Raw genomic sequence first — 10,488 nt, forward strand, 5'->3', positions numbered from 1 at the left:
GGGTAGGGGCGTGGCTTTCTGCGCCGGCGGGTGCTGCCCTTGGCGCGTGCCGCGTAGGCTTCTTTTAATCGTTCCTTCCTCAGGCAGAAATCCAGGGGCAGCGGCTACCTTCATGCAGAAATGATTGATTTGTAAATAGGATCTGAGCCACAACTTTTACAGTCCTCTGTCACTAATTACATGTTTGAATCATATACACGTGTCCGGTTGAAGTTGCTCGCCTGGAGAACCTGGCTTGGGACTCTCCCTCCTTGGCTACAGTGCAGAGCTGTGGCTTGCTTGGTTGGGGACTGCTGGGGAAGTATAAATAAACCCCGTATGCTAAATTTTGTACGGTATTAATTAGGGTCTGGGATAAAATATATTGCATTTGTTTTAACTTAACAGTTCCCTGACTTGCAAATACATAAATTGCTTCTAAGATGTTTGCTAGTGAAGCCTGTTCAAGCACTGGGAAGAAAGATATGTTTGTTCATGTATGGACAGCCAGTGCTTACAATAAGTATATCTTATTTTGGACATGCATGCATGATCTTTAAGATCATGAGAGGTCTTGAACGAGTAGATGTGAATCTGTTATTTACACTTTTGAGTAATAGAAGGACATAACATAAGAAATTGCCATGCTGGGTCAGACCAAGGGTCCATCAAGCCCAGCATCCTGTTTCCAACAGAGGCCAAACCAGGCCACAAGAACCTGGCAATTACCCAAACACTAAGAACTACTGATGCCAGTAATAGTAGTGGCTATTCCCTAAGTAAAATTGATTAATAGCCATTAATGGACTTCTCCTCCAAGAACTTATCCAAACCTTTTTTGAACCCAGCTACACTAACTGCACTAACCACATCCTCTGGCAACAAATTCCAGAGCTTTATTGTGCGTTGAGTGAAAAAGAATTTTCTCCGATTAGTCTTAAATGTGCTACTTGCTAACTTCATGGAATGCCCCCTAGTCCTTCTATTATTCGAAAGTGAAAATAACCGAGTCACATCTACTCGTTCAAGACCTCTCATGATCTTAAAGACCTCTATCATATCCCCCCTCAGCCGTCTCCTCCAAGCTGAACAGCCCTAACATCTTCAGCCTTTCCTCATAGGGGAGCTGTTCCATCCCCTTTATCATTTTGGTTGCCCTTCTCTGTACCTTCTCCATCGCAACTATATCTTTTTTGAGATGCGGCGCCCAGAATTGTACACAGTATTCAAGGTGTGGTCTCACCATGGAGCGATATAGAGGCATTATGACATTTTCCGTTCTATTAACCATTCCCTGACCATGCCATGTTGACCCAGCATGGCAATTTCTTATGTTCTTATGCTGCATAATGTGCTTGAGAGGACTAGGGGGCATTCCATGAAGTTAGCAAGTAGCACATTTAAGACTAATCGGAGAAAATTCTTTTTCACTCAACACAATAAAGCTCTGGAATTTGTTGCCAGAGGATGTGGTTAGTGCAGTTAGTGTAGCTGGGTTCAAAAAAAGGTTTGGATAAGTTCTTGGAGGAGAAGTCCATTAACTGTTATTAATCAAGTTTACTTAGCTAATAGCCACTGCTATTAATTACATCAGTGGTATGGGATCTTCTTGGTGTTTGGGTACTTGCCAAGTTCTTGTGGCCTGGATTGGCCTCTGCTGGAAACAGGATGCTGGGCTTGATGGACCATTGGGCTGACCCAGCATGGCAATTTCTTATGTTCTTATGCTGCATAATGTGCTTGAGTGAAGCTATCAAAACCTTGATCCCACAGAATTGTGAAGTGCTGGGGGGGGGGGGGGGGCTTCATGAGAATTTTTTGCTGATTCCTCTTCTCTGAAAGATGGGCCTTTCTATTAAAAATGTGCTCTTTAGACAGACAATTAGCACTTTTCAGATTTATCCAGCTAAGTAGTCTTTGCTGCTACTTAGCCGGATTAATCCATAATCACCTTCAACTTGACCTCAAAATCCCACTCAAATTTCATTCTTCAAACAGACCGATTAGAGAAATCTACAAAGGCTCTCTACAAGCCCCTCCAAACAAAGCCTCGCGCCTCACTTCGACCAAAGACCGAGCCTTCTCGACAGCAGGCCCAGCCATGTGGAACAACATCCCCTCAGACCTCAGGCTGGAACCCTGCCTCCTTACATTCAAGAAAAAACTCAAGACTTGGCTGTTCCGCCAAGCCTTCCCAGATCCTTCGGATACACATTAGATGATTAAACCCTTCCCAAGATCTATGGAACTTGTCCTGCTCTAAGTTCTATACAAGCTCCAATTCTTTCTCATCTATCTACTTAACAAGCACTAGCCATGTTACCGAGTTGGTATTCTGTCTTTAACCTACTGCCCTCCTAGGCCTTTCTTTCCATCTGCTTAAGCCTCCAAGTTTACCATCCCTGTTGAATGTAACTTTGATTCTTCTGTTTATATAAAAAAATGTTGTTTTCTGTTACAGTTTCTTCCCTGTTAGATGTAAACCGATCTGATATGGTATTTAACCATGAAGGTCGGTATAGAAAAATGCTAAATAAATAAATTCATTAATCAGACTTTAGCTGGATAAATGCTACTACTTAAGAACATAAGAAATTGCCATGCTGGGTCAGACCAAGGGTCCATCAAGCCCAGCATCCTGTTTCCAACAGAGGCCAAAACCAGGCCACAAGAACCTGGCAATTACCCAAACACTAAGAAGAACCCATGCTACTGATGCAATTAATAGCAGTGGCTATTCCCTAAATATAATTGATTAATAGCCATTAATGGACTTCTCCTCCAAGAACTTATCCAAACCTTTTTTGAACCCAAGCTACACTAACTGCACTAACCACCTCCTCTGGCAACAAATTCCAGAGCTTTATTGTGCGTTGAGTGAAAAAGAATTTTCTCCGATTAGTCTTAAATGTGCTACTTGCTAACTTCATGGAATGCCCCCTAGTCCTTCTATTATTCGAAAGTGTAAATAACCGAGTCACATCTACTCGTTCAAGACCTCTCATGATCTTAAAGACCTCTATCATATCCTCCCTCAGCCGTCTCTTTTCCAAGCTGAAAAGCCCTAACATCTTCAGCCTTTCCTCATAGGGGAGCTGTTCCATCCCCTTTATCATTTTGGTTGCCCTTCTCTGTACCTTCTCCATCGCAACTATATCTTTTTTTGCTAAGGCACTAATTAGTTGGATAAGCTAGAATTTAGCCACATAAGTGTGTGCAAATGATAAACCTGTGTATTTTTATTTAAAATTTTATAGGTATATGCAAATAGATTTTACCCATGTTATTTAGATGCATTTACCCCCAGTAAGTCAACTTTTACAGACGTAAGTAGGGGAATTTTCTAACTTGTACAGCAATGAACTAACCAATTTTCCCAATTAATCTGCCAGTTCACCCAGTCCATCTACAGCATATGAAGACCTTCCTGGCTTTTCAGCCTGAATTCCCTCCATTTCATCCAGACCCCTCATTTTTCACTTTTAAGATGTTAACGATCACTCACTCCTGATCTGCGCAAGTAAGGTGCCAAATTTACATTGTGGTGATTAAACAGACTTAGCAGGTTTGAGGCTAATGTCTTTCAGATATAACAGGCTAACATTGGAGGCTGTGTAGTAACTTATAGGTCAATGTAGAATAGATTTGCTTAAGGCCGCACCTTACAAAAGCAAATTCCTTTAAGGAGAACTAAGAGTAATGTAGACAGCAATGTTCTAGAAAATGGTGAACAGTGATGAGTGTACCTGAGCCTGAAAACCAACATGGAGAAAAGCAACTGACCCAGAATCCTCTGCTTTCTTAGCCTGTCCTGGCTATATGAACTCTAAGTGACTTATTGAGCCTGACTTGCAGAAATTCTAGGAACATCTGGACAGCATTTGAAGCTGACGCCAAGTTATGATGCCTAATTATAGGGTCATGAGAAGGCAACGGAGGGAACTTCAGGCTATACTGTCACAATAGAGGCACTCTTTCTCAGGGGTTTCTATAAACACAGCCTCAGATGTGTTAATTGCCCTGATCAGCAAGATTCTAACAGAACAAAAGACTATCCAAAGAGTGATGGTAAATGGGCCCCACCTTGGAGAAATACTCAGGGGTAGCTAGGGATGATCTTATCATGCTGTTGACATGACAACCTATCTAAATTATCCTCGAGGTAGTCACTGTTGCGTCCGGTCTCAGACGGCTTCGCCCGACATGCCTCACCTCTATTTCAGCCTTCTCCACCAGCCTCGGGAGAATGGTGTCCTTAGCATCTCCTTGCCGCACCCTCTGGTTTCCCCAGAGCGGCTCTGGCGCAGAGTCCCGCCATGTTGACCTGAGGCCTCCTAGGGTGCGCGCATGCCTCACGTCTTGCAGCAATGTTGGTGCGAACCTTGGGGTTGTCCCCCTTGAGTGACGTCACTGCTTCCGTATTCAAAAGGTTGCCCATTTGCTGACTCTCGTCGAGTTAGCAACAGATTGGATTTGCTCCGGTCTGAAGCTGCTCTGCCGCTTCTACTCTGCTGGAAGCCACCTTCACCCTCCGGGGTTCTACTAACCTGGGTACCCGCTCCTCGGGGGCCCTTTGCTTATCCTGAATCCAGGTACTCGCTCCTCGAGGGCCTGTGTGTCTATCCTGGTGCCTGCTACCAATTCTTCAACCTGCTGGAACACTACCTAACAGCTATAGAGAGTGAGTACAACTTCTCTCAGTCTGTCCATCTACAGCTCCTCGCTGCTCATCTGCATCGGGCCCTACATCACCATTGTGGAACGGGTCTCCTCTGCCGAGGATTACAGACTGCTAACATCTATTTTCTCTCTACTGCTCATTGGGAACTCTATCTACTCAGCTACCAGAGAGCGTGTTAACATCTGCCAGTCTGTCTCTCCTACAGTGCCTTACTGGACATCTGCATCAGAGCCTTACACCACCATTGTGGGACCGGTCTCCTACGCCAAGGATCACAGACTGCTACTACTCTCTACTGCCACCTCTGGTGGACATCAATAGCTGTATAATAAAAGATAGAATCTCTGTGTTTGTGCATCTGAGTCTAGCCCCGTGCTTCAATTCCCTACGGGGCTCCTCCCCATAGGAGATACCATCACTGTTGCTCCTGAGAATCCACCACTCTAGAATCTTCTAACCCAGTACAATATTGTATGTTATCTATAAAAGAAGGATCACTTCCTGTATACGATGAGATGCTGGTGGTCTGTTTGTCAGAGGCATGGCATCAGCATCTCCCAAGAATACTTATACTGATCAATAAAAAAATGATGCTTTCTACCAAAATCTAAGTGTTCTTGTATCCCTGGACATAAGCATCATAAAGAATGGCCTGGCACTTAACATTTTGGCACCCCAGATAGGATCAGGTGGCTGAGGCTACCTATTGTGCAGTCTTACATCTGAATCTGCTGGACAGGGTCAGATCTAACGCTGGTACTCGGACCTTAATTGGCTTTTGTCCGAAGTTTTGCTTATTGCATAGAAATTCCTAGGAACAGAAGATTTCTAGATGACTGTTTATTGAAAAAGTAGTACCGGAAGACAGAAGAGAGTGCCCCCCGCTGCTGTAGGGGATGACAGATCTTTAAGTATTTACTCATGCCTGCATAATTAACTTGTAAGTATAATTTTCTAGTTAAGTAAGTAAAAGATTTTCTTTGGCCATGTGTAAATATAAGTGCACTATTTATTTTGATCTCCTTTGGGGACGCCCATTTGTAGATTATTGTTTGGTATACTTAATGAAACCTTATTAAAAGTGATTTTGGTTTATTTGTCTGTATATTTGTTAATAAATTTGTACTGGAAACAACAATACAAGGAGGTTTAAAAACAGCAACAGTTAGTTCGTGGTTATAGGCCCTTGCCCTACTTGCAAGGCTGAGGGATTATTAGAGGAACATAAAAAAGGGAAAGTTTTTGGGAAAGTATAGTTTGAAATCTGTTTTTTTTATTTATGTCTGATTTCTGCCATGGTGTAACGCATTGCAGTGAGTGGGGTCTGAATTACAATTGTTATGGAAGTTTCAGAACTTGAAAGGGCACAGGGAGCTGGAGAGTTAACTGTGTTGGCAGGTAAAGAGAAAGGGGGAGGTATATAAAGCTCCAGGAGATTTGTATGCACAGGGACACAGAGGGGAGAGCTGGTTTAAGATATAAACAGACTAATGAGGACTTAAAGTTGTGGAGAAATGTTACAGTAAGTGAATTTAATTTAGTAGATTCTTTCAGAAAGTTTGGTTTCGTCAGCTTTCTCTGGCTGGCTAACATTGAATTTGGGTAGAAACTAATAAGGTATTGGGTTTTCAAACAATAAAATAAAAAGATTTTAGGGCAGACATAGGAGATTATTGCCTTCTTACATTGTTTTTGTGGTGACAGGGAGTCATCTAGTAGATAATATGAAAACTCCTTTAGACCTAGTCTTGGAAACCAACCCTCTTAATGTTAAACAGATTAGACATTTTCATGAGAAGTGGTATAAGCAGTCAGGAAAACAGTCTAAGGGACAGTCTGCATTTGTTTGGCCACGCTCTTTACAGCCCGCTGTGTTGTTGAACATGAAGAAAGGGCAGTCGTTAGATAAACATTTGCAAGTCTTTGATTTATGGTTTAGGCAAAGGGATTCTGTTCTTGATGACACTGAATGGCGTAAGATGCCCCCACCCTATGCTCCTGCTATGGCTGCTCTGAACTCCTCTGTATCAGGTGACCTTAGTATGCCCGGCTTATATCCAGCTTTGCTGGATGCCTGTAGTCAGTTCGGTCACTTTCCACTATATACTGCCCCGGCTGAATTAGGTCCAGTTGATCCAAATGATGTTGCTCCAGGTTATAAACCATTACAGTTAGACCCTTCACCTTTAACTTCAATATCTGTTACTGCTGCTTCAGGGGAGGGAACTCCCATACTACCCAAGCTTGTCAGAACTCCGGTTCCTCCATTGCCAGCAGTAGTTCCTACTGTATCTCTGTCAAGGGCAGTTTCTGCATCTTCCCCTCCACTTCAATTGGAAGTGCAGGATGGATGGCTGGGAGTGACTTGTATTCTCAAATGATTAATGCACCCTTCAGGCAATGCACAATCAGGTCTAACAGTAGATGAATTAAGACAAACATTTGGGGATGAGTTTACACATTTGACAGCTCAGAGCAAACAAGCAGAAGGGGGAAAGATTCTGGCAGTAGAAAAGGAGAGGGAAGATTTGCACTTTTCAGATGAAGAGACAGATAAAGATAGTAGATTTACAATGGATAAACTTTCACTGATGCCTTTTAAGAAACCACCGCCCAAGGAGTGTGCTAGGCACACCCAGGGATGTATGCTGATACATACATTCATAGGCATGGCAATGCCCTGTAGGGATTCTAATGGGGAACTTATTTCATCACACTTAAGGGATAGAGGAGAAAAAAAGATTACTAACTGCTATATGTTGGGTGAAAGCTCAGCATGCTACTGATACTTGGATTCATAGAGGTAATGGGTTAGCAGACTTTGCAGGACAAGAGGTTACTAAAACAGACTAGAGCACAAAGGGGAGCAGAATTACTGGCCTATGCACAACAGTGCACATACCATGTACACCAATTTATAGAAACATAGAAATGACGGCAGAAGAAGACCAAACGGCCCATCCAGTCTGCCCAGCAAGCTTCACACATTTTTTTCTCTCATACTTATCTGTTTCTCTTAGCTCTTGGTTCTATTTCCCTTCCACCCCCACCATTAATGTAGAAAGCAGTGATGGAGCTGCATCCGAGTGAAATATCTAGCTTGATTAGTTAGGGGTAGTAGGGTAGTAACCGCCGCAATAAGCAAGCTACACCCATGCTTATTTGTTTTACCCAGACTATGTTATTCAGCCCTTATTGGTTGTTTTTCTTCTCCCCTGCCGTTGAAGCAGAGAGCTGTGCTGGATATGCGTGAAGTATCAGTTTTTCTTCTCCCCTGCCGTTATCTCAAAGCATTTGGGTTCCAAATTTACAGACACTTTGTTTTCAATTTGTGACCAGGGCTGGAAAATAAGCTGTGGCTAGAAATGTTTCTCAACATTTGTCATTATAGTGATTTGTATGTTAGAGAAAAGAGTAAAGGAGCTGAGGCTTTAACTAAACTTCAAACTAATGCTTGGTATCCCCAGAATCAAATAATAGGTGCAGTAATTATACCTAGAGGGATGGTAAGAGGTAGAGGGGAAATGGCAGAGGTGTATGATAACCCTCCACAAGGACCTGGTTTTGATCCTGATAGGAGCCCAGGTATTGAATGTTGGAATTGTGGGAAATTTGGACATTTTGCAAATGAATGTAGAGCAAATCCTGAAAGAATTTCCTCATATACAGTTTTAGATTTGGGTAATGCATATTGTGTGCCTCTGGCTGTGCAAAGTAGGGAATTAACAACTTTCTAGTATAACAAACAAATCTATCAATCCCACAAGGTTTTGTAGAAAGCCCTTCTTTCTTTTCTAAAATCTTGTCCCAAGACCTTCCCAACTCCTAGCTGGTGTACCTTTGATTATGTAAACGATCGGTTAAGTACAGCACCTACAGGATCTGTTTGCATGCACGCTGCAGAGCTACTTTTACAAACATTAGCATAGGAAGGAAATAAAATAAATTCTAACAAAGTACAAAGGTGTCTGTCACAGGTTTCATTTTTAGGAATTAAGTTAGGGGTTGATGGTACAAGTACTGGCTGTGCATTGCATGACACATTAACAGAGGTGGCAGGTTTTCAGATTGTGAATTACAAAGCACTAATATAATCCATTCCTCAGACATTTTGTAAAATTCAATAAATAAATGAAAACAATGTAAAACATCAAGCAATATCAAAATGAGTATGATTACAGGAAATGGACACCATACTTATCCACCAATTCATTAAGCAACACAAAAAACACTAAATTCTTCCATTCCTGTCTGTCAAGCCCTCAAAAAATATATTTATACATACTGTATAATAAAAAAACAAAAGCAATTTGACTATAGGATGTTATTAACTATTTGGGAGATCTAACTCCTGTCAATGAGCATATTATGTAGTTCCTGAAGATGAACTTAACAATGGTTTCCCTTTATTGACTAAGAATTGGGTTAGATGTGCTGGTTGTAGAAATATATATGTATTCCCATTAAATTTTATTAAACATTTACAGGGAAACTTCAGAATGAAGTACCTACCAAGTTGTAATGCCTGAGGTCTTAATAAGAGAAATTGTTTTCTACGTTTCTGTGTCTGACGCGATAGATCAGGAAACATCTGGACCTTACAGCCCAGAAATTCCTTTGACCTATTCAGGAAGTTTTTTCTAAAAATCCAGTCCTTGTCGGACTCTAACATGAAAGTTACCAAAAGTGTAGCAGGTTTCACTAACTTGGTCTCTGATTTTTCCAAAATCTCCAAAATATTTAAATTCAATTCGTGGGATGATTTTAATTCTTGCATAGGAATAATCTCTCCCTGTTCTAATCTGGAGATTTTCTTTAATGGGGGAAGGAAATATAATTTAGAAATAATAGGCAAAGTAGCTTCGGGTATACCTAATACCTCCATTAAATATCGCCTCCAGAGTTCCATTGGAGTTGAAGTCGCAAGTTTTGGAAAATTTATACAATGAATATTCTTACTCTTTGACAAATTTTCTAAATTTTCAACCTTGTATTGTATACTTTGATTTTCTTTAATCATAGCACAGTGCAAATCATTTACTTTTCCTAAGTCATTCTTAACCAAACTCACATCTCTATTAAGTTGTAAATTATCCTTTTCAATTTTCCCAACTCTAATTTCCATATCCTTCACCATTCTAAACAGAATTTCTGTTTGTGACCCCATATTCTTATTTAAGGCATTTATAGCCTCCCAAATAAGTTCCATGGTAAAAGTCTGAGGCCTTACCAGATCTTTAAAAGGTAAGAGGGAAGGTCCAATAAAGTTCTCTCCAAGAGCTTCACCTGTCGCTCTACAGGAGTTTTTACCAACCTCCTTGTTAATTTGTTCTGCCGGTTTATCCAGATGGCCTACTTGCCTCAAGGGGAGTTCTGTCTGGTCCTCCTCTTCGGGCGACCCGATTAATCCCCGTTCCATCTGGAGCCTGATGGCCGGATTCGTTGGTGTTGATCTCTCCTCAGAGGAGAGCGATGTCAATAACTCGAGCGTTAGAGGGCTCTTCTTCCCCCCTCTTTCCGCTCAGTGAGCACTCTTCCTCCATATTCATCCTACGGAGGATATGTGCACCCATAGGGCTCACTATTGGTATAGCCTCTGGGTCATCTGAAGCTTGGTTCTCTTTGGCCTTCCTTTTTCGGGCAGAATGAGGCATTTAGGATTGATTAAATCATTAAAAAAAAAAAAGGATGCTCAGTTTCTCTACATCCTTTTACTTGGATCTCATATGAGGTAGAGGCTAAAGAGAGACTCATAATAGTTGAAAATCTTCATAGTAATTTTATAATTGAATCCGGCTGAATCCCGGCGAAGCCCATCAAAGCCCAGC

The sequence above is a fragment of the Rhinatrema bivittatum genome, chromosome 10, assembly GCF_901001135.1.
Source record: "Rhinatrema bivittatum chromosome 10, aRhiBiv1.1, whole genome shotgun sequence".
NCBI classification, from domain to species: Eukaryota; Metazoa; Chordata; class Amphibia; order Gymnophiona; family Rhinatrematidae; genus Rhinatrema; species Rhinatrema bivittatum.